The sequence below is a fragment of the Taudactylus pleione genome, unplaced genomic scaffold (genome assembly GCF_031769625.1).
Source record: "Taudactylus pleione unplaced genomic scaffold, aTauple2 ptg000483l, whole genome shotgun sequence".
Taxonomy (NCBI): Eukaryota; Metazoa; Chordata; class Amphibia; order Anura; family Myobatrachidae; genus Taudactylus; species Taudactylus pleione.
The window spans coordinates 2,105,889-2,131,898 of NW_028284885.1; positions in this window are offsets into that span (position 1 = coordinate 2,105,889).

The following is a 26,010-nucleotide window of genomic DNA, read 5'->3' on the forward strand; positions in this document are numbered from 1 at the left end:
GTCCATCATTCTCTGCTACATATTGTTCTCCTCTGCTACAACTATCATTCTCTGCTACATATTATTCTCCTCTGCTACATGTGTCTATCATTCTCTGCTACATATTATTCTCCTCTGCTACAACTATCATTCTCTGCTACATATTATTCTCCTCTGCTACATCTGTCCATCATTCTCTGCTACATATTATTCTCCTCTGCTACAACTATCATTCTCTGCTTCATATTCTCCTCTGCTACAACTATCATTCTCTGCTACATATTATTCACCTCTGCTACATCTGTCCATCATTCTCTGCTACATCTGTCCATCATTCTCTGCTACATATTATTCACCTCTGCTACATCTGTCCATCATTCTCTGCTACATATTATTCACCTCTGCTACATCTATCCATCATTCTCTGCTACATATTATTCACCTCTGCTACATCTGTCCATCATTCTCTGCTACATATTATTCACCTCTGCTACATCTGTCCATCATTCTCTGCTACATATTATTCTCCTCTGCTACATCTGTCCATCATTCTCTGCTACATATTATTCTCCTCTGCTACAACTATCATTCTCTGCTACATTTTATTCTCCTCTGCTATATCTGTCCATCATTCTCTGCTACATATTATTCACCTCTGCTACATCTGTCCATCATTCTCTGCTACATATTATTCTCCTCTGCTACATCTGTCCATCATTCTCTGCTACATATTATTCTCCTCTGCTACATCTGTCCATCATTCTCTGCTACATCTGTCCATCATTCTCTGCTACATATTTTTCTCCTCTGCTACATCTATCTATCATTCTCTGCTACATATTATTCTCCTCTGCTATATCTAACTATCATTCTCTGCTACATATTATTCTCCTCTGCTACATCTGTCCAACATTCTCTGCTACATATTATTCTCCTCTGCTACATATTATTCTCCTCTGCTACATCTGTCCATCATTCTCTGCTACATATTATTCTCCTCTGCTACATATTATTCTCCTCTACTACATCTGTCCATCATTCTCTGCTACATATTATTCTCGTCTGCTACATATTATTCTCCTCTGCTACATCTGTCCATCATTCTTTGCTACATATTATTCTCCTCTGCTACATATTATTCTCCTCTGCTACATCTGTCTATCATTCTCTGCTACATATTATTCTCCTCTGCTACAGCTGTCCATCATTCTCTGCTTCATATTATTCTCCTCTGCTACATCTATCATTCTCTGCTACATATTATTCTCCTCTGCTACATCTATCTATCATTCTCTGCTACATATTATTCTCCTCTGTTACATCTGTTTATCATTCTCTGCTACATATTCTCTCCTCTGCTACATCTGTCCATCATTCTCTGCTACATCTGTCCATCATTCTCTGCTACATATTATTCTCCTCTGCTACATCTATCCATCATTCTCTGCTATATCTGTCCATCATTCTCTTCAACATATTATTCTCCTCTGCTACATCTGTCCATCATTCTCTGCTACATATTATTCTCCTCTGCTACATATTATTCTCCTCTACTACATCTGTCCATCATTCTCTGCTACATATTATTCTCCTCTGCTACATCTGTCTATCATTCTTTGCTACATCTGTCTATCATTCTCTGCTACATATTATTGTCCTCTGCTACATCTGTCTATCATTCTCTGCTACATATTATTCTCCTCTGCTACATCTGTCCATCATTCTCTGCTACATATTATTCTCCTCTGCTACATCTATCTATCATTCTCTGCTACATCTGTCTATCATTCTCTGCTACATATTATTCTCCTCTGCTACATCTGTCTATCATTGTCTGCTACATCTGTCTATCATTCTCTGCTACATATTATTCTCCTCTGCTACATCTATCTATCATTCTCTGCTACATATTATTCTCCTCTGCTACATCTTTCTATCATTCTCTGCTACATCTGTCTATCATTCTCTGCTACATATTATTCTCCTCTGCTACATCTGTCTATCATTCTCTGCTACATATTATTCTCCTCTGCTACAACTATCATTCTCTGCTACATATTATTCTCCTCTGCTACATCTATCTATCATTCTCTGCTACATATTATTCTCCTCTGCTACATCTATCTATCATTCTCTGCTACATCTGTCTATCATTCTCTGCTACATATTATTGTCCTCTGCTACACCTGTCCATCATTCTCTGCTACATATTATTCTGCTCTGCTACATCTGTCTATCATTCTCTGCTACATATTATTCTCCTCTGCTACATCTGTCTATCATTCTCTGCTACATATTATTCTTCTCTGCTACATCTGTCTATCATTCTCCACTACATATTATTCTCCTCTGCTACAACTATCATTCTCTGCTACATATTATTCTTCTCTGCTACATCTGTCTATCATTCTCTGCTACATATTATTCTCCTCTGCTACATCTGTCTATCATTCTCTGCTACATATTATTCTCCTCTGCTACATCTGTCTATCATTCTCCACTACATATTATTCTCCTCTGCTACAACTATCATTCTCTGCTACATATTATTCTTCTCTGCTACATCTGTCTATCATTCTCTGCTACATATTATTCTTCTCTGCTACATCTATCAATCATTCTCTGCTACATATTATTCACCTCTGCTATATCTATCTATCATTCTCTGCTACATATTATTCACCTCTGCTATATCTATCTATCCTTCTCTGCTACATATTATTCTCCTCTGCTACATCTATCTATCATTCTCTGCTACATATTATTCTCCTCTGCTACATCTATCTATCATTCTCTGCTACATATTATTCTCCTCTGCTACATCTGTCCTTCATTCTCTGCTACATATTATTCACCTCTGCTACATCTGTCTATCATTCTCTGCTACATATTATTCTCCTCTGCTACATATTATTCTCCTCTGCTACATCTGTCCATCATTCTCTGCTACATATTATTCATCTCTGCTACATTAGTCTATCATTCTGTGCTACATATTATTCACCTCTGCTACATCTGTCCATCATTCACTGCTACATATTATTCTCCTCTGCTACATCTGTCCATCATTCTCTGCTACATATTGTTCTCCTCTGCTACAACTATCATTCTCTGCTACATATTATTCTCCTCTGCTACATCTGTCTATCATTCTCTGCTACATCTTATTCTTCTCTGCTACAACTATCATTCTCTGCAACATATTATTCTTCTCTTCTACATCTGTCCATCATTCTCTTCTACATATTCTCCTCTGCTACAACTATCATTCTCTGCTACATATTATTCACCTCTGCTACATCTGTCCATCATTCTCTGCTACATATTATTCACCTCTGCTACATCTGTCCATCATTCTCTGCTACATATTATTCACCTCTGCTACATCTGTCCATCATTCTCTGCTACATATTATTCACCTCTGCTACATCTGTCCTTCATTCTCTGCTACATATTATTCACCTCTGCTACATCTGTCCATCATTCTCTGCTACATATTATTCTCCTCTGCTACAACTATCATTCTCTGCTACATTTTATTCTCCTCTGCTATATCTGTCCATCATTCTCTGCTACATATTATTCACCTCTGCTACATCTGTCCATCATTCTCTGCTACATATTATTCTCCTCTGCTACATCTGTCCATCATTCTCTGCTACATATTATTCTCCTCTGCTACATCTGTCTATCATTCTCTGCTACATATTATTCTCCTCTGCTACAACTATCATTCTCTGCTACATATTATTCTCCTCTGCTACATCTGTCCATCATTCTCTGCTACATACTATTCTCCTCTGCTACAACTATCATTCTGTGCTACATATTATTCACCTCTGCTACATCTGTCCATCATTCACTGCTACATATTATTCTCCTCTGCTACATCTGTCTATCATTCTCTGCTACATATTATTCTCCTCTGCTACAACTATCATTCTCTGCTACATATTCTCCTCTGCTACAACTATCATTCTCTGCTACATATTATTCACCTCTGCTACATCTGTCCATCATTCTCTGCTACATATTATTCACCTCTGCTACATCTGTCCATCATTCTCTGCTACATATTATTCACCTCTGCTACATCTGTCTATCATTCTCTGCTACATATTATTCTCCTCTGCTACATATTATTCTCCTCTGCTACATCTGTCCATCATTCTCTGCTACATATTATTCATCTCTGCTACATCTGTCTATCATTCTCTGCTACATATTATTGTCCTCTGCTACACCTGTCCATCATTCTCTGCTACATATTATTCTCCTCTGCTACATCTGTCTATCATTCTCTGCTACATATTATTCTCCTCTGCTACATCTGTCTATCATTCTCTGCTACATATTATTCTTCTCTGCTACATCTGTCTATCATTCTCCACTACATATTATTCTCCTCTGCTACAACTATCATTCTCTGCTACATATTATTCTTCTCTGCTACATCTGTCTATCATTCTCTGCTACATATTATTCTCCTCTGCTACATCTGTCTATCATTCTCTGCTACATATTATTCTCCTCTGCTACATCTGTCTATCATTCTCCACTACATATTATTCTCCTCTGCTACAACTATCATTCTCTGCTACATATTATTCTTCTCTGCTACATCTGTCTATCATTCTCTGCTACATATTATTCTTCTCTGCTACATCTATCAATCATTCTCTGCTACATATTATTCACCTCTGCTATATCTATCTATCATTCTCTGCTACATATTATTCACCTCTGCTATATCTATCTATCCTTCTCTGCTACATATTATTCTCCTCTGCTACATCTATCTATCATTCTCTGCTACATATTATTCTCCTCTGCTACATCTATCTATCATTCTCTGCTACATATTATTCTCCTCTGCTACATCTGTCCTTCATTCTCTGCTACATATTATTCACCTCTGCTACATCTGTCTATCATTCTCTGCTACATATTATTCTCCTCTGCTACATATTATTCTCCTCTGCTACATCTGTCCATCATTCTCTGCTACATATTATTCATCTCTGCTACATTAGTCTATCATTCTGTGCTACATATTATTCACCTCTGCTACATCTGTCCATCATTCACTGCTACATATTATTCTCCTCTGCTACATCTGTCCATCATTCTCTGCTACATATTGTTCTCCTCTGCTACAACTATCATTCTCTGCTACATATTATTCTCCTCTGCTACATCTGTCTATCATTCTCTGCTACATCTTATTCTTCTCTGCTACAACTATCATTCTCTGCAACATATTATTCTTCTCTTCTACATCTGTCCATCATTCTCTTCTACATATTCTCCTCTGCTACAACTATCATTCTCTGCTACATATTATTCACCTCTGCTACATCTGTCCATCATTCTCTGCTACATATTATTCACCTCTGCTACATCTGTCCATCATTCTCTGCTACATATTATTCACCTCTGCTACATCTGTCCATCATTCTCTGCTACATATTATTCACCTCTGCTACATCTGTCCTTCATTCTCTGCTACATATTATTCACCTCTGCTACATCTGTCCATCATTCTCTGCTACATATTATTCTCCTCTGCTACAACTATCATTCTCTGCTACATTTTATTCTCCTCTGCTATATCTGTCCATCATTCTCTGCTACATATTATTCACCTCTGCTACATCTGTCCATCATTCTCTGCTACATATTATTCTCCTCTGCTACATCTGTCCATCATTCTCTGCTACATATTATTCTCCTCTGCTACATCTGTCTATCATTCTCTGCTACATATTATTCTCCTCTGCTACAACTATCATTCTCTGCTACATATTATTCTCCTCTGCTACATCTGTCCATCATTCTCTGCTACATACTATTCTCCTCTGCTACAACTATCATTCTGTGCTACATATTATTCACCTCTGCTACATCTGTCCATCATTCACTGCTACATATTATTCTCCTCTGCTACATCTGTCTATCATTCTCGACTACATATTATTCTCCTCTGCTACAACTATCATTCTCTGCTACATATTATTCTCCTCTGCTACAACTATCATTCTCTGCTACATATTCTCCTCTGCTACAACTATCATTCTCTGCTACATATTATTCACCTCTGCTACAACTATCATTCTCTGCTACATATTATTCACCTCTGCTACATCTGTCCATCATTCTCTGCTACATATTATTCACCTCTGCTACATCTGTCTATCATTCTCTGCTACATATTATTCTCCTCTGCTACATATTATTCTCCTCTGCTACATCTGTCCATCATTCTCTGCTACATATTATTCATCTCTGCTACATCTGTCTATCATTCTGTGCTACATATTATTCACCTCTGCTACATCTGTCCATCATTCACTGCTACATATTATTCTCCTCTGCTACATCTGTCCATCATTCTCTGCTACATATTGTTCTCCTCTGCTACAACTATCATTCTCTGCTACATATTATTCTCCTCTGCTACATCTGTCTATCATTCTCTGCTACATATTATTCTTCTCTGCTACAACTATCATTCTCTGCAACATATTATTCGCCTCTGCTACATCTGTCCATCATTCTCTGCTACATATTCTCCTCTGCTACAACTATCATTCTCTGCTACATATTATTCACCTCTGCTACATCTGTCCATCATTCTCTTCTACATATTATTCACCTCTGCTACATCTGTCCATCATTCTCTGCTACATATTATTCACCTCTGCTACATCTGTCCATCATTCTCTGCTACATATTATTCACCTCTGCTACATCTGTCCTTCATTCTCTGCTACATATTATTCACCTCTGCTACAACTATCATTCTCTGCTACATTTTATTCTCCTCTGCTATATCTGTCCATCATTCTCTGCTACATATTATTCACCTCTGCTACATCTGTCCATCATTCTCTGCTACATATTATTCTCCTCTGCTACATCTGTCCATCATTCTCTGCTACATATTATTCTCCTCTGCTACATCTGTCTATCATTCTCTGCTACATATAATATTCTCCTCTGCTACAACTATCATTCTCTGCTACATATTATTCTCCTCTGCTACATCTGTCCATCATTCTCTGCTACATATTATTCTCCTCTGCTACAACTATCATCTGTGCTACATATTATTCACCTCTGCTACATCTGTCCATCATTCACTGCTACATATTATTCTCCTCTGCTACATCTGTCCATCATTCTCTGCTACATATTATTCTCCTCTGCTACAACTATCATTCTCTGCTACATATTCTCCTCTGCTACAACTATCATTCTCTGCTACATATTATTCACCTCTGCTACATCTGTCCATCATTCTCTGCTACATATTATTCACCTCTGCTACATCTGTCCATCATTCTCTGCTACATATTATTCACCTCTGCTACATCTGTCCATCATTCTCTGCTACATATTATTCACCTCTGCTACATCTGTCCATCATTCTCTGCTACATATTTTTCTCCTCTGCTACATCTGTCTATCATTCTCTGCTACATATTATTCTCCTCTGCTACAACTATCATTCTCTGCTACATTTTATTCTCCTCTGCTATATATGTCCATTATTCTCTGCTACATATTATTCTCCTCTGCTACATCTGTCTATCATTCTCTGCTACATATTATTCTCCTCTGCTACATCTGTCTATCATTCTCTGCTACATATTATTCTCCTCTGCTACATCTATCTATCATTCTCCCCTACATCTGTCTATCATTCTCTGCTACATATTATTCTCCTCTGCTACATCTGTCTATCATTCTCTGCTACATATTATTCTCCTCTGCTACATCTGTCTATCATTCTCTGCTACATATCATTCTCTGCTACATATTATTCTTCTCTGCTACATCTGTCCATCATTCTCTGCTACATATTATTCTCCTCTGCTACATATTATTCTCCTCTGCTACATATTATTCTCCTCTGCTACATCTGTCCATCATTCTCTGCTACATATTATTCTCCTCTGCTACATCTGTCTATCATTCTTTGCTGCATCTGTCTATCATTCTCTGCTACATATTATTGTCCTCTGCTACATATTATTCTCCTCTGCTACATCTGTCTATCATTCTCTGCTACATTTTATTCTCCTCTGCTACATCTGTCCATCATTCTCTGCTTCATATTATTCTTCTCTGCTACATCTATCATTCTCTGCTACATATTATTCTCCTCTGCTACATCTATCTATCATTCTCTGCTACATATTATTCTCCTCTGCTACATCTGTCTATCATTCTCTGCTACATATTATTTTCCTCTGCTACATCTGTCTATCATTCTCTGCTACATATTATTCTCCTCTGCTACATCTGTCCATCATTCTCTGCTACATCTGTCCATCATTCTCTGCTACATATTATTCTCCTCTGCTACATCTATCCATCATTCTCTGCTACATCTGTCCATCATTCTCTGCTACATATTATTCTCCTCTGCTACATCTGTCCATCATTCTCTGCTACATATTTTTCTTCTCTGCTACAACTATCATTCTCTGCTACATATTATTCTCCTCTGCTACATCTGTCTATCATTCTCTGCTACATATTATTCACCTCTGCTACATCTGTCCATCATTCTCTGCTACATATTATAGTCCCTTGCTACATCTGTCCATCATTCTCTGCTACATATTATTCTCCTCTGCTACATCTGTCCATTATTCTCTGCTACATATTATTCTCCTCTGCTACATATTATTCTCCTCTGCTACATCTGTCCATCATTCTCTGCTACATAATATTCTCCTCTGCTACATCTGTCTATCATTCTTTGCTACATCTGTCTATCATTCTCTGCTACATATTATTGTCCTCTGCTACATCTGTCCAACATTGTCTGCTACATATTATTCTCCTCTGCTACATCTATCTATCATTCTCTGCTACATCTGTCTATCATTCTCTGCTACATATTATTCTCCTCTGCTACATCTATCTATCTATCATTCTCTGCTACATCTGTCTATCATTCTCTGCTACATATTATTCTCCTCTGCTACATCTATCTATCATTCTCTGCTACATATTATTCTCCTCTGCTACATCTATCTATCATTCTCTGCTACATCTGTCTATCATTCTCTGCTACATATTATTCTCCTCTGCTACATCTGTCTATCATTCTCTGCTACATATTATTCTCCTCTGCTACATCTGTCCATCATTCTCTGCTACATATTATTCTTCTCTGCTACATCTATCTATCATTCTCTGCTACAGCTGTCTATCATTCTCTGCTACATATTATTCTCCTCTGCTACATCTATCTATCATTCTCTGCTACATCTGTCTATCATTCTCTGCTACATATTATTCTCCTCTGCTACATCTATCTATCATTCTCTGCTACGTATTATTCTCCTCTGCTACATCTATCTATCATTCTCTGCTACATCTGTCTATCATTCTCCGCTACATATTATTCTTCTCTGCTACATCTGTCCATCATTCTCTGCTACATATTATTCTTCTCTACTACATCTGTCTATCATTCTCTGCTACATATTATTCTCCTCTGCTACAACTATCATTCTCTGCTACATATTATTCTTCTCTGCTACATATTATTCTCCTCTGCTACATCTATCTATCATTCTTTGCTACATATTATTCTCTTTTGCTACATCTATCTATCATTCTCTGCTACATCTGTCTATCATTCTCTGCTACATTTTATTGTCCTCTGCTACATCTGTCCATCATTCTCTGCTACATATTATTCTTCTCTGCTACAACTATCATTCTCTGCTACATATTCTCCTCTGCTACAACTATCATTCTCTGCTACATATTATTCACCTCTGCTACATCTGTCCATCATTCTCTGCTACATATTATTCACCTCTGCTACATCTGTCCATCATTCTCTGCTACATATTATTCACCTCTGCTACATCTGTCCATCATTCTCTGCTATATATTATTCACCTCTGCTACATCTATCCATCATTCTCTGCTACATATTATTCACCTCTACTTCATCTGTCCATCATTCTCTGCTACATATTATTCACCTCTGCTACATCTGTCCATCATTCTCTGCTACATATTATTCTCCTCTGCTACATCTGTCCATCATTCTCTGCTACATATTATTCTCCTCTGCTACAACTATCATTCTCTGCTACATTTTATTCTCCTCTGCTATATCTGTCCATCATTCTCTGCTACATATTATTCACCTCTGCTACATCTGTCCATCATTCTCTGCTACATATTATTCTCCTCTGCTACATCTGTCCATCATTCTCTGCTACATATTATTCTCCTCTGCTACATCTGTCCATCATTCTCTGCTACATCTGTCCATCATTCTCTGCTACATATTTTTCTCCTCTGCTACATCTATCTATCATTCTCTGCTACATATTATTCTCCTCTGCTATATCTATCTATCATTCTCTGCTACATATTATTCTCCTCTGCTACATCTGTCCATCATTCTCTGCTACATATTATTCTCCTCTGCTACATATTATTCTCCTCTGCTACATCTGTCCATCATTCTCTGCTACATATTATTCTCCTCTGCTACATATTATTCTCCTCTACTACATCTGTCCATCATTCTCTGCTACATATTATTCTCCTCTGCTACATATTATTCTCCTCTGCTACATCTGTCCATCAATCTCTGCTACATATTATTCTCCTCTGCTTCATATTATTCTCCTCTGCTACATATTATTCTCCTCTGCTACATCTGTCCATCATTCTCTGCTACATATTATTCTTCTCTGCTACATCTGTCTATCATTCTTTGCTACATCTGTCTATCATTCTCTGCTACATATTATTGTCCTCTGCTACATATTATTCTCCTCTGCTACATCTGTCTATCATTCTCTGCTACATATTATTCTCCTCTGCTACAGCTGTCCATCATTCTCTGCTTCATATTATTCTCCTCTGCTACATCTATCATTCTCTGCTGCATATTATTCTCCTCTGCTACATCTATCTATCATTCTCTGCTACATATTATTCTCCTCTGCTACATCTGTCTATCATTCTCTGCTACATATTATTTTCCTCTGCTACATCTGTCTATCATTCGCTGCTACATATTATTCTCCTCTGCTACATCTGTCCATCATTCTCTGCTACATCTGTCCATCATTCTCTGCTACATATTATTCTCCTCTGCTACATCTATCCATCATTCTCTGCTACATCTGTCCATCATTCTCTGCAACATATTATTCTCCTCTGCTACATCTGTCCATCATTCTCTGCTACATATTATTCTTCTCTGCTTCAACTATCATTCTCTGCTACATATTATTCTCCTCTGCTACATCTGTCCATCATTCTCTGCTACATATTATTCTTCTCTGCTACAACTATCATTCTCTGCTACATATTCTCCTCTGCTACAACTATCATTCTCTGCTACATATTATTCACCTCTGCTACATCTGTCCATCATTCTGTGCTACATATTATTCACCTCTGCTACATCTGTCCATCATTCTCTGCTACATATTATTCACCTCTGCTACATCTATCCATCATTCTCTGCTACATATTATTCACCTCTGCTGCATCTGTCCATCATTCTCTGCTACATATTATTCACCTCTGCTACATCTGTCCATCATTCTCTGCTACATATTATTCTCCTCTGCTACCTCTGTCCATCATTCTCTGCTACATATTATTCTCCTCTGCTACAACTATCATTCTCTGCTACATTTTATTCTCCTCTGCTATATCTGTCCATCATTCTCTGCTACATATTATTCAGCTCTGCTACATCTGTCCATCATTCTCTGCTACATATTATTCTCCTCTGCTACATCTGTCCATCATTCTCTGCTACATATTATTCTCCTCTGCTACATCTGTCCATCATTCTCTGCTATATCTATCCATCATTCTCTGCTACATATTTTTCTCCTCTGCTACATCTATCTATCATTCTCTGCTACATATTATTCTCCTCTGCTATATCTATCTATCATTCTCTGCTACATATTATTCTCCTCTGCTACATCTGTCCATCATTCTCTGCTACATATTATTCTTCTCTGCTACATAATATTCTCCTCTGCTACATCTGTCCATCATTCTCTGCTACATATTATTCTCCTCTGCTACATATTATTCTCCTCTACTACATCTGTCCATCATTCTCTGCTACATATTATTCTCCTCTGCTACATATTATTCTCCTCTGCTACATCTGTCCTTCATTCTCTGCTACATATTATTCTCCTCTGCTACATATTATTCTCCTCTGCTACATATTATTCTCCTCTGCTACATCTGTCCATCATTCTCTGCTACATATTATTCTTCTCTGCTACACCTGTCTATCATTCTTTGCTACATCTGTCTATCATTCTCTGCTACATATTATTGTCCTCTGCTACATATTATTCTCCTCTGCTACATCTGTCTATCATTCTCTGCTACATATTATTCTCCTCTGCTACAGCTGTCCATCATTCTCTGCTTCATATTATTCTCCTCTGCTACATCTATCATTCTCTGCTACATATTATTCTCCTCTGCTACATCTATCTATCATTCTCTGCTACATATTATTCTCCTCTGCTGCATCTTTCTATCATTCTCTGCTACATATTATTTTCCTCTGCTACATCTGTCTATCATTCTCTGCTACATATTATTCTCCTCTGCTACATCTGTCCATCATTCTCTGCAACATCTGTCCATCATTCTCTGCTACATATTTTTCTCCTCTGCTACATCTATCCATCATTCTCTGCTATATCTGTCCATCATTCTCTGCAACATATTATTCTCCTCTGCTACATCTGTCCATCATTCTCTGCTACATATTATTCTTCTCTGCTTCAACTATCATTCTCTACTACATATTATTCTCCTCTGCAACATCTGTCTATCATTCTCTGCTACATATTATTCACCTCTGCTACATCTGTCCATCATTCTCTGCTACATATTATTGTCCTTTGCTACATCTGTCCATCATTCTCTGCTACATATTATTCTCCTCTGCTACATCTGTCCATCATTCTCTGCTACATATTATTCTCCTCTGCTACATATTATTCTCCTCTGCTACATCTGTCCATCATTCTCTGCTACATATTATTCTCCTCTGCTACATCTGTCTATCATTCTTTGCTACATCTGTCTATCATTCTCTGCTACATATTATTGTCCTCTGCTACATCTGTCTATCATTCTCTGCTACATATTATTCTCCTCTGCTACATCTGTCCATCATTCTCTGCTACATATTATTCTCCTCTGCTACATCTATCTATCATTCTCTGCTACATCTGTCTATACTTCTCTGCTACATATTATTCTCCTCTGCTACATCTGTCTATCATTGTCTGCTACATCTGTCTATCATTCTCTGCTACATATTATTCTCCTGTGCTACATCTATCTATCATTCTCTGCTACATATTATTCTCCTCTGCTACATCTTTCTATCATTCTCTGCTACATCTGTCTATCATTCTCTGCTACATATTATTCTCCTCTGCTACATCTGTCTATCATTCTCTGCTACATATTATTCTCCTTTGCTACAACTATCATTCTCTGCTACATATTATTCTTCTCTGCTACATCTATCTGTCATTCTCTGCTACATATTATTCTTCTCTGCTACATCTATCTTTCATTCTCTGCTACATCTGTCTATCATTCTCTGCTACATATTATTGTGCTCTGCTACATCTGTCTATCATTCTCTGCTACATATTATTGTCCTCTGCTACACCTGTCCATCATTCTCTGCTACATATTATTCTCCTCTGCTACATCTGTCTATCATTCTCTGCTACATATTATTCTCCTCTGCTACATCTGTCTATCATTCTCCACTACATATTATTCTCCTCTGCTACAACTATCATTCTCTGCTACATATTATTCTCCTCTGCTACATCTGTCCATCATTCTCTGCTACATATTATTCTTCTCTGCTACATCTATCTATCATTCTCTGCTACAGCTGTCTATCATTCTCTGCTACATATTATTCTCCTCTGCTACATCTATCTATCATTCTCTGCTACATCTGTCTATCATTCTCTGCTACATATTATTCTCCTCTGCTACATCTATCTATCATTCTCTGCTACATATTATTCTCCTCTGCTACATCTATCTATCATTCTCTGCTACATCTGTCTATCATTCTCCGCTACATATTATTCTCCTCTGCTACATCTGTCCATCATTCTCTGCTACATATTATTCTTCTCTGCTACATCTGTCTATCATTCTCTGCTACATATTATTCTCCTCTGCTACAACTATCATTCTCTGCTACATATTATTCTTCTCTGCTACATATTATTCTCCTCTGCTACATCTATCTATCATTCTCTGCTACATATTATTCTCTTTTGTTACATCTATCTATCATTCTCTGCTACATCTGTCTATCATTCTCTGCTACATATTATTGTCCTCTGCTACATCTGTCCATCATTCTCTGCTACATATTATTCTTCTCTGCTACAACTATCATTCTCTGCTACATATTCTCCTCTGCTACAACTATCATTCTCTGCTACATATTATTCACCTCTGCTACATCTGTCCATCATTCTCTGCTACATATTATTCACCTCTGCTACATCTGTCCATCATTCTCTGCTACATATTATTCACCTCTGCTACATCTGTCCATCATTCTCTGCTACATATTATTCACCTCTGCTACATCTATCCATCATTCTCTGCTACATATTATTCACCTCTACTTCATCTGTCCATCATTCTCTGCTACATATTATTCACCTCTGCTACATCTGTCCATCATTCTCTGCTACATATTATTCTCCTCTGCTACATCTGTCCATCATTCTCTGCTACATATTATTCTCCTCTGCTACAACTATCATTCTCTGCTACATTTTATTCTCCTCTGCTATATCTGTCCATCATTCTCTGCTACATATTATTCACCTCTGCTACATCTGTCCATCATTCTCTGCTACATATTATTCTCCTCTGCTACATCTGTCCATCATTCTCTGCTACATATTATTCTCCTCTGCTACATCTGTCCATCATTCTCTGCTACATCTGTCCATCATTCTCTGCTACATATTTTTCTCCTCTGCTACATCTATCTATCATTCTCTGCTACATATTATTCTCCTCTGCTATATCTATCTATGATTCTCTGCTACATATTATTCTCCTCTGCTACATCTGTCCATCATTCTCTGCTACATATTATTCTCCTCTGCTACATATTATTCTCCTCTGCTACATCTGTCCATCATTCTCTGCTACATATTATTCTTCTCTGCTACATATTATTCTCCTCTACTACATCTGTCCATCATTCACTGCTACATATTATTCTCCTCTGCTACATATTATTCTCCTCTGCTACATCTGTCCATCAATCTCTGCTACATATTATTCTCCTCTGCTTCATATTATTCTCCTCTGCTACATATTATTCTCCTCTGCTACATCTGTCCATCATTCTCTGCTACATATTATTCTCCTCTGCTACATCTGTCTATCATTCTTTGCTACATCTGTCTATCATTCTCTGCTACATATTATTGTCCTCTGCTACATATTATTCTCCTCTGCTACATCTGTCTATCATTCTCTGCTACATATTATTCTCCTCTGCTACAGCTGTCCATCATTCTCTGCTTCATATTATTCTCCTCTGCTACATCTGTCTATCATTCTCTGCTACATATTATTTTCCTCTGCTACATCTGTCTATCATTCGCTGCTACATATTATTCTCCTCTGCTACATCTGTCCATCATTCTCTGCTACATCTGTCCATCATTCTCTGCTACATATTATTCTCCTCTGCTACATCTATCCATCATTCTCTGCTACATCTGTCCATCATTCTCTGCAACATATTATTCTCCTCTGCTACATCTGTCCATCATTCTCTGCTACATATTATTCTTCTCTGCTTCAACTATCATTCTCTGCTACATATTATTCTCCTCTGCTACATCTGTCCATCATTCTCTGCTACATATTATTCTTCTCTGCTACAACTATCATTCTCTGCTACATATTCTCCTCTGCTACAACTATCATTCTCTGCTACATATTATTCACCTCTGCTACATCTGTCCATCATTCTCTGCTACATATTATTCACCTCTGCTACATCTGTCCATCATTCTCTGCTACATATTATTCACCTCTGCTACATCTATCCATCATTCTCTGCTACATATTATTCACCTCTGCTGCATCTGTCCATCATTCTCTGCTACATATTATTCACCTCTGCTACATCTGTCCATCATTCTCTGCTACATATTATTCTCCTCTGCTACATCTGTCCATCATTCTCTGCTACATATTATTCTCCTCTGCTACAACTATCATTCTCTGCTACATTTTATTCTCCTCTGCTATATCTGTCCATCATTCTCTGCTACATATTATTCAGCTCTGCTACATCTGTCCATCATTCTCTGCTACATATTATTCTCCTCTGCTACATCTGTCCATCATTCTCTGCTACATATTATTCTCCTCTGCTACATCTGTCCATCATTCTCTGCTATATCTGTCCATCATTCTCTGCTACATATTTTTCTCCTCTGCTACATCTATCTATCATTCTCTGCTACATATTATTCTCCTCTGCTATATCTATCTATCATTCTCTGCTACATATTATTCTCCTCTGCTACATCTGTCCATCATTCTCTGCTACATATTATTCTTCTCTGCTACATAATATTCTCCTCTGCTACATCTGTCCATCATTCTCTGCTACATATTATTCTCCTCTGCTACATATTATTCTCCTCTACTACATCTGTCCATCATTCTCTGCTACATATTATTCTCCTCTGCTACATATTATTCTCCTCTGCTACATCTGTCCTTCATTCTCTGCTACATATTATTCTCCTCTGCTACATATTATTCTCCTCTGCTACATATTATTCTCCTCTGCTACATCTGTCCATCATTCTCTGCTACATATTATTCTTCTCTGCTACACCTGTCTATCATTCTTTGCTACATCTGTCTATCATTCTCTGCTACATATTATTGTCCTCTGCTACATATTATTCTCCTGTGCTACATCTGTCTATCATTCTCTGCTACATATTATTATCCTCTGCTACAGCTGTCCATCATTCTCTGCTTCATATTATTCTCCTCTGCTACATCTATCATTCTCTGCTACATATTATTCTCCTCTGCTACATCTATCTATCATTCTCTGCTACATATTATTCTCCTCTGCTGCATCTTTCTATCATTCTCTGCTACATATTATTTTCCTCTGCTACATCTGTCTATCATTCTCTGCTACATATTATTCTCCTCTGCTACATCTGTCCATCATTCTCTGCAACATCTGTCCATCATTCTCTGCTACATATTTTTCTCCTCTGCTACATCTATCCATCATTCTCTGCTATATCTGTCCATCATTCTCTGCAACATATTATTCTCCTCTGCTACATCTGTCCATCATTCTCTGCTACATATTATTCTTCTCTGCTTCAACTATCATTCTCTACTACATATTATTCTCCTCTGCAACATCTGTCTATCATTCTCTGCTACATATTATTCACCTCTGCTACATCTGTCCATCATTCTCTGCTACATATTATTGTCCTTTGCTACATCTGTCCATCATTCTCTGCTACATATTATTCTCCTCTGCTACATCTGTCCATCATTCTCTGCTACATATTATTCTCCTCTGCTACATATTATTCTCCTCTGCTACATCTGTCCATCATTCTCTGCTACATATTATTCGCCTCTGCTACATCTGTCTATCATTCTTTGCTACATCTGTCTATCATTCTCTGCTACATATTATTGTCCTCTGCTACATCTGTCTATCATTCTCTGCTACATATTATTCTCCTCTGCTACATCTGTCCATCATTCTCTGCTACATATTATTCTCCTCTGCTACATCTATCTATCATTCTCTGCTACATCTGTCTATACTTCTCTGCTACATATTATTCTCCTCTGCTACATCTGTCTATCATTGTCTGCTACATCTGTCTATCATTCTCTGCTACATATTATTCTCCTGTGCTACATCTATCTATCATTCTCTGCTACATATTATTCTCCTCTGCTACATCTTTCTATCATTCTCTGCTACATCTGTCTATCATTCTCTGCTACATATTATTCTCCTCTGCTACATCTGTCTATCATTCTCTGCTACATATTATTCTCCATTGCTACAACTATCATTCTCTGCTACATATTATTCTTCTCTGCTACATCTATCTATCATTCTCTGCTACATATTATTCTCCTCTGCTACATCTATCTTTCATTCTCTGCTACATCTGTCTATCATTCTCTGCTACATATTATTGTCCTCTGCTACATCTGTCTATCATTCTCTGCTACATATTATTGTCCTCTGCTACACCTGTCCATCATTCTCTGCTACATATTATTCTCCTCTGCTACATCTGTCTATCATTCTCTGCTACATATTATTCTCCTCTGCTACATCTGTCTATCATTCTCCACTACATATTATTCTCCTCTGCTACAACTATCATTCTCTGCTACATATTATTCTTCTCTGCTACATCTGTCTATCATTCTCTGCTACATATTATTCTCCTCTGCTACATCTGTCTATCATTCTCTGCTACATATTATTCTCCTCTGCTACATCTGTCTATCATTCTCCACTACATATTATTCTCCTCTGCTACAACTATCATTCTCTGCTACATATTATTCTTCTCTGCTACATCTGTCTATCATTCTCTGCTACATATTATTCTTCTCTGCTACATCTATCTATCATTCTCTGCTACATATTATTCACCTCTGCTATATCTATTTATCATTCTCTGCTACATATTATTCACCTCTGCTATATCTATCATTCTCTGCTACATATTATTCTCCTCTGCTACATCTATCTATCATTCTCTGCTACATATTATTCTCCTCTGCTACATCTATCTATCATTCTCTGCTACATATTATTCTCCTCTGCTACATCTGTCCTTCATTCTCTGCTACATATTATTCACCTCTGCTACATCTTTCTATCATTCTCTGCTACATATTATTCTTCTCTGCTACATATTATTCTCCTCTGCTACATCTGTCCATCATTCTCTGCTACATATTATTCATCTCTGCTACATCTGTCTATCATTCTGAGCTACATATTATTCACCTCTGCTACATCTGTCCATCATTTACTGCTACATATTATTCTCCTCTGCTACATCTGTCCATCATTCTCTGCTACATATTGTTCTCCTCTGCTACAACTATCATTCTCTGCTACATATTATTCTCCTCTGCTACATCTGTCTATCATTCTCTGCTACATATTGTTCTCCTCTGCTACAACTATCATTCTCTGCTACATATTATTCTCCTCTGCTACATCTGTCCATCATTCTCTGCTACATATTCTCCTCTGCTACAACTATCATTCTCTGCTACATATTATTCACCTCTGCTGCATCTGTCCATCATTCTCTGCTACATATTATTCACCTCTGCTACATCTGTCCATCATTCTCTGCTACATATTATTCACCTCTGCTACATCTGTCCATCATTCTCTGCTACATATTATTCACCTCTGCTACATCTGTCCATCATTCTCTGCTACATATTATTCTCCTCTGCTACATCTGTCCATCATTCTCTGCTACATATTATTCTCCTCTGCTACATCTGTCCATCATTCTCTGCTACATATTATTCTCCTCTGCTACATCTGTCCATCATTCTCTTCTATATCTGTCCATCATTCTCTGCTACATATTTTTCTCCTCTGCTACATCTATCTATCATTCTCTGCTACATATTATTCTCCTCTGCTATATCTATCTATCATTCTCTGCTACATATTATTCTCCTCTGCTACATCTGTCCATCATACTCTGCTACATATTATTCTTCTCTGCTACATAATATTCTCCTCTGCTACATCTGTCCATCATTCTCTGCTACATATTATTCTCCTCTGCTACATATTAATCTCCTCTACTACATCTGTCCATCATTCTCTGCTACATATTATTCTCCTCTGCTACATATTATTCTCCTCTGCTACATCTGTCCATCATTCTCTGCTACATATTATTCTCCTCTGCTACATATTATTCTCCTCTGCTACATATTATTCTCCTCTGCTACATCTGTCCATCATTCTCTGCTACATATTATTCTCCTCTGCTACACCTGTCTATCATTCTTTGCTACATCTGTCTATCATTCTCTGCTACATATTATTGTCCTCTGCTACATATTATTCTCCTCTGCTACATCTGTCTATCATTCTCTGCTACATATTATTCTCCTCTGCTACAGCTGTCCATCATTCTCTGCATCATATTATTCTCCTCTGCTACATCTATCATTCTCTGCTACATATTATTCTCCACTGCTGCATCTTTCTATCATTCTCTGCTACATATTATTTTCCTCTGCTACATCTGTCTATCATTCTCTGCTACATATTATTCTCCTCTGCTACATCTGTCCATCATTCTCTGCAACATCTGTCCATCATTCTCTGCTACATATTATTCTCCTCTGCTACATCTATCCATCATTCTCTGCTATATCTGTCCATCATTCTCTGCAACATATTATTCTCCTCTGCTACATCTGTCCATCATTCTCTGCTACATATTATTCTTCTCTGCTACAACTATCATTCTCTGCTACATATTATTCTCCTCTGCTACATCTGTCTATCATTCTCTGCTACATATTATTCACCTCTGCTACATCTGTCCATCATTCTCTGCTAGATATTATTGTCCTTTGCTACATCTGTCCATCATTCTCTGCTACATATTATTCTCCTCTGCTACATCTGTCCATTATTCTCTGCTACATATTATTCTCCTCTGCTACATATTATTCTCCTCTGTACATCTGTCCATCATTCTCTGCTACATAATATTCTCCTCTGCTACATCTGTCTATCATTCTTTGCTACATCTGTCTATCATTCTCTGCTACATATTATTGTCCTCTGCTACATCTGTCCATCATTGTCTGCTACATATTATTCTCCTCTGCTACATCTATCTATCATTCTCTGCTACATCTGTCTATCATTCTCTGCTACATATTATTCTTCTCTGCTACATCTATCTATCTATCATTCTCTGCTACATCTGTCTATCATTCTCTGCTACATATTATTCTCCTCTGCTACATCTATCTATCATTCTCTGCTACATATTATTCTCCTTTGCTACATCTATCTATCATTCTCTGCTACATCTGTCTATCATACTCTGCTACATATTATTCTCCTCTGCTACATCTGTCTATCATTCTCTGCTACATATTATTCTCCTCTGCTACATCTGTCCATCATTCTCTGCTACATATTATTCTTCTCTGCTACATCTATCTATCATTCTCTGCTACAGCTGTCTATCATTCTCTGCTACATATTATTCTCCTCTGCTACATCTATCTATCATTCTCTGCTACATCTGTCTATCATTCTCTGCTACATATTATTCTCCTCTGCTACATCTATCTATCATTCTCTGCTACATATTATTCTCCTCTGCTACATCTATCTATCATTCTCTGCTACATCTGTCTATCATTCTCCGCTACATATTATTCTCCTCTGCTACATCTGTCCATCATTCTCTGCTACATATTATTCTTCTCTGCTACATCTGTCTATCATTCTCTGCTACATATTATTCTCCTCTGCTACAACTATCATTCTCTGCTACATATTATTCTCCTCTGCTACATCTATCTATCATTCTCTGCTACATATTATTCTCCTCTGCTACATCTATCTATCATTCTCTGCTACATCTGTCTATCATTCTCTGCTACATATTATTGTCCTCTGCTACATCTGTCCATCATTCTCTGCTACATATTATTCTCCTCTGCTACATCTGTCCATCATTCTCTGCTACATATTATTCACCTCTGCTACATCTGTCCATCCTTCTCTGCTACATATTATTCACCTCTGCTGCATCTGTCCATCATTCTCTGCTACATATTATTCACCTCTGCTACATCTGTCCATCATTCTCTGCTACATATTATTCACCTCTGCTACATCTGTCCATCATTCTCTGCTACATATTATTCTTCTCTGCTACAACTATCATTCTCTGCTACATATTATTCTCCTCTGCTACATCTGTCTATCATTCTCTGCTACATATTATTCTCCTCTGCTACATCTGTCTATCATTCTCTGCTACATATTATTCTCCTCTGCTACATCTGTCTATCATTCTCTGCTACATATCATTCTCTGCTACATATTATTCTTCTCTGCTACATCTGTCCATCATTCTCTGCTACATATTATTCTCCTCTGCTACATATTATTCTCCTCTGCTACATATTATTCTCCTCTGCTACATCTGTCCATCATTCTCTGCTACATATTATTCTCCTCTGCTACATCTGTCTATCATTCTTTGCTACATCTGTCTATCATTCTCTGCTACATATTATTGTCCTCTGCTACATATTATTCTCCTCTGCTACATCTGTCTATCATTCTCTGCTACATTTTATTCTCCTCTGCTACATCTGTCCATCATTCTCTGCTTCATATTATTCTTCTCTGCTACATCTATCATTCTCTGCTACATATTATTCTCCTCTGCTACATCTATCTATCATTCTCTGCTACATATTATTCTCCTCTGCTACATCTGTCTATCATTCTCTGCTACATATTATTTTCCTCTGCTACATCTGTCTATCATTCTCTGCTACATATTATTCTCCTCTGCTACATCTGTCCATCATTCTCTGCTACATCTGTCCATCATTCTCTGCTACATATTATTCTCCTCTGCTACATCTATCCATCATTCTCTGCTACATCTGTCCATCATTCTCTGCTACATATTATTCTCCTCTGCTACATCTGTCCATCATTCTCTGCTACATATTATTCTTCTCTGCTACAACTATCATTCTCTGCTACATATTATTCTCCTCTGCTACATCTGTCTATCATTCTCTGCTACATATTATTCACCTCTGCTACATCTGTCCATCATTCTCTGCTAGATATTATTGTCCTTTGCTACATCTGTCCATCATTCTCTGCTACATACTATTCTCCTCTGCTACATCTGTCCATTATTCTCTGCTACATATTATTCTCCTCTGCTACATATTATTCTCCTCTGTACATCTGTCCATCATTCTCTGCTACATAATATTCTCCTCTGCTACATCTGTCTATCATTCTTTGCTACATCTGTCTATCATTCTCTGCTACATATTATTGTCCTCTGCTACATCTGTCCATCATTGTCTGCTACATATTATTCTCCTCTGCTACATCTATCTATCATTCTCTGCTACATCTGTCTATCATTCTCTGCTACATATTATTCTTCTCTGCTACATCTATCTATCTATCATTCTCTGCTACATCTGTCTATCATTCTCTGCTACATATTATTCTCCTCTGCTACATCTATCTATCATTCTCTGCTACATATTATTCTCCTTTGCTACATCTATCTATCATTCTCTGCTACATCTGTCTATCATACTCTGCTACATATTATTCTCCTCTGCTACATCTGTCTATCATTCTCTGCTACATATTATTCTCCTCTGCTACATCTGTCCATCATTCTCTGCTACATATTATTCTTCTCTGCTACATCTATCTATCATTCTCTGCTACAGCTGTCTATCATTCTCTGCTACATATTATTCTCCTCTGCTACATCTATCTATCATTCTCTGCTACATCTGTCTATCATTCTCTGCTACATATTATTCTCCTCTGCTACATCTATCTATCATTCTCTGCTACATATTATTCTCCTCTGCTACATCTATCTATCATTCTCTGCTACATCTGTCTATCATTCTCCGCTACATATTATTCTCCTCTGCTACATCTGTCCATCATTCTCTGCTACATATTATTCTTCTCTGCTACATCTGTCTATCATTCTCTGCTACATATTATTCTCCTCTGCTACAACTATCATTCTCTGCTACATATTATTCTCCTCTGCTACATCTATCTATCATTCTCTGCTACATATTATTCTCCTCTGCTACATCTATCTATCATTCTCTGCTACATCTGTCTATCATTCTCTGCTACATATTATTGTCCTCTGCTACATCTGTCCATCATTCTCTGCTACATATTATTCTCCTCTGCTACATCTGTCTATCATTCTCTGCTACATATTATTCTCCTCGGCTACATCTGTCTATCATTCTCTGCTACATATTATTCTCCTCGGCTACATCTGTCTATCATTCTCCACTACATATTATTCTCCTCTGCTACAACTATCATTCTCTGCTACATATTATTCTTCTCTGCTACATCTGTCTATCATTCTCTGCTACATATTATTCTCCTCTGCTACATCTGTCTATCATTCTCCACTACATATTATTCTCCTCTGCTACAACTATCATTCTCTGCTACATATTATTCTTCTCTGCTACATCTGTCTATCATTCTCTGCTACATATTATTCTCCTCTGCTACATCTATCTATCATTCTCTGCTACGTATTATTCTCCTCTGCTACATCTGTCCATCATACTCTGCTACATATTATTCTCCTCTGCTACATCTATCTATCATTCTCTGCTACATATTATTCTCCTCTGCTACATCTGTCCATCATTCTCTGCTACATATTATTCTCCTCTGCTACATCTATCTATCATTCTCTGCTACATATTATTCTCCTCTGCTACATCTATCTATCATTCTCTGCTACATATTATTCTCCTCTGCTACATCTGTCCATCATTCTCTGCTACATATTATTCTCCTCTGCTACATCTATCTATCATTCTCTGCTACATATTATTCTCCTCTGCTACATCTATCTATCATTCTCTGCTACATATTATTGTCCTCTGCTACATCTGTCCTTCATTCTCTGCTACATATTATTCACCTCTGCTACATCTGTCTATCATTCTCTGCTACATATTATTCTCCTCTGCTACATATTATTCTCCTCTGCTACATCTGTCCATCATTCTCTGCTACATATTATTCATCTCTGCTACATCTGTCTATCATTCTGTGCTACATATTATTCACCTCTGCTTCATCTGTCCATCATTCACTGCTACATATTATTCTCCTCTGCTACATCTGTCCATCATTCTCTGCTACATATTGTTCTCCTCTGCTACAACTATCATTCTCTGCTACATATTATTCTCCTCTGCTACATGTGTCTATCATTCTCTGCTACATATTATTCTCCTCTGCTACAACTATCATTCTCTGCTACATATTATTCTCATCTGCTACATCTGTCCATCATTCTCTGCTACATATTATTCTCCTCTGCTACAACTATCATTCTCTGCTACATATTATTCACCTCTGCTACATCTGTCCATCATTCTCTGCTACATATTATTCACCTCTGCTACATCTGTCCATCATTCTCTGCTACATATTATTCACCTCTGCTACATCTGTCCATCATTCTCTGCTACATATTATTCACCTCTGCTACATCTATCCATCATTCTCTGCTACTTATTATTCACCTCTGCTACATCTGTCCATCATTCTCTGCTACATATTATTCACCTCTGCTACATCTGTCCATCATTCTCTGCTACATATTATTCTCCTCTGCTACATCTGTCCATCATTCTCTGCTACATATTATTCTCCTCTGCTACAACTATCATTCTCTGCTACATTTTATTCTCCTCTGCTATATCTGTCCATCATTCTCTGCTACATATTATTCACGTCTGCTACATCTGTCCATCATTCTCTGCTACATATTATTCTCCTCTGCTACATCTGTCCATCATTCTCTGCTACATCTGTCCATCATTCTCTGCTACATATTTTTCTCCTCTGCTACATCTATCTATCATTCTCTGCTACGTATTATTCTCCTCTGCTACATCTGTCCATCATACTCTGCTACATATTATTCTCCTCTGCTACATCTATCTATCATTCTCTGCTACATATTATTCTCCTCTGCTACATCTGTCCATCATTCTCTGCTACATATTATTCTCCTCTGCTACATCTATCTATCA